The following is a 1,124-nucleotide window of genomic DNA, read 5'->3' as shown; positions in this document are numbered from 1 at the left end:
TTGCCAGTCTCTTCAGCGGACAGATGCTGGTATCTACGATTTTATATTTTTTCGAAATCGGACCACAGCGGCAATTCCTCATAATCCAGTGACTCCAGTGGCAAAAAGGTGGCTGTAGAATTAAATAATTGCAAAAAAAACGAACGAAAACAACAACTGCGTGCACTATTTTCAACGTTACAAATTCGATTATATATTCATATCAACAAAAACTTAAGCCTAGCTTATCTAGTGCGGCGAAGCGGGGCGAATTCATGGAAGAGCGCAAGTGAGAGCTTTACTTTCGCTCCCGCTCCGCCCTTAACTAACTTATACTAGACTTCATACATTCCACTTAATTAATTAATTATACACCAGCCCCGTTGAAGGCCTTCCTTAGGCTTCAACTACTGGCAACCTTGCCAGCTTGTGGACTGTTCTCCTGAACACTGCTCCTCTACTCGTCCTGACGTCGGCGACCCTGACCCTTCCGTCCACGCCGGCGTGAGTCTCGACGACCCTGGCGGTGATCCACTGCTGGGGCGGCTGGTTGTCCTCGGCGACCAGGACCAGATCGCCCTTCCTGACGTCCTTCTGCTCCCGCTGCCACTTCGACCGCGCCTGTAGGCCCAAGACGTACTCCCGGGACCAACGCTGCCAAAACGTTTGCTTGATTGACGAGACAAGCCAGCGAATGCATGACCGCACTATCTGACTGCAGACTTCCTGCGCGTTTACTATCCAAACGCCATGTCGCAAGAGACTCACCAGAGCTCGTGGGCCCACATGAAAATTCGACTCGTGCAAGTATCGGACGTAGCTCTGAACAAATTGAGAGCGCTTCGTCAACAATACTGGAAACTTGGCATCGTTCGAAATAGGAGCATTAGCTAGTCGCCCCCCGACCCGCAGCAACGAAAAGGTAAGCCCAGCCTGAGAGGTTTCATGGACAAACGGACTTGGCTTCTGTAGGCTTGGGCTAACAACAAGATTTTTTCGAATATTTTTAATTTCCTCTTGATACTCGTGCTCTTGGACTATGTAGACAATTTTATTAAAAGCTTCTTGATATTCGACAGGTAAAGATACACTATCAGAAGGAACTATTAATTTTTTACACTTCTTTATGAAGCGGACCATGTAAA

Source organism: Drosophila ananassae (assembly GCF_017639315.1).
Source record: "Drosophila ananassae strain 14024-0371.13 chromosome Y unlocalized genomic scaffold, ASM1763931v2 tig00000096, whole genome shotgun sequence".
NCBI classification, from domain to species: Eukaryota; Metazoa; Arthropoda; class Insecta; order Diptera; family Drosophilidae; genus Drosophila; species Drosophila ananassae.
This window is presented reverse-complemented; position numbering follows the sequence as displayed.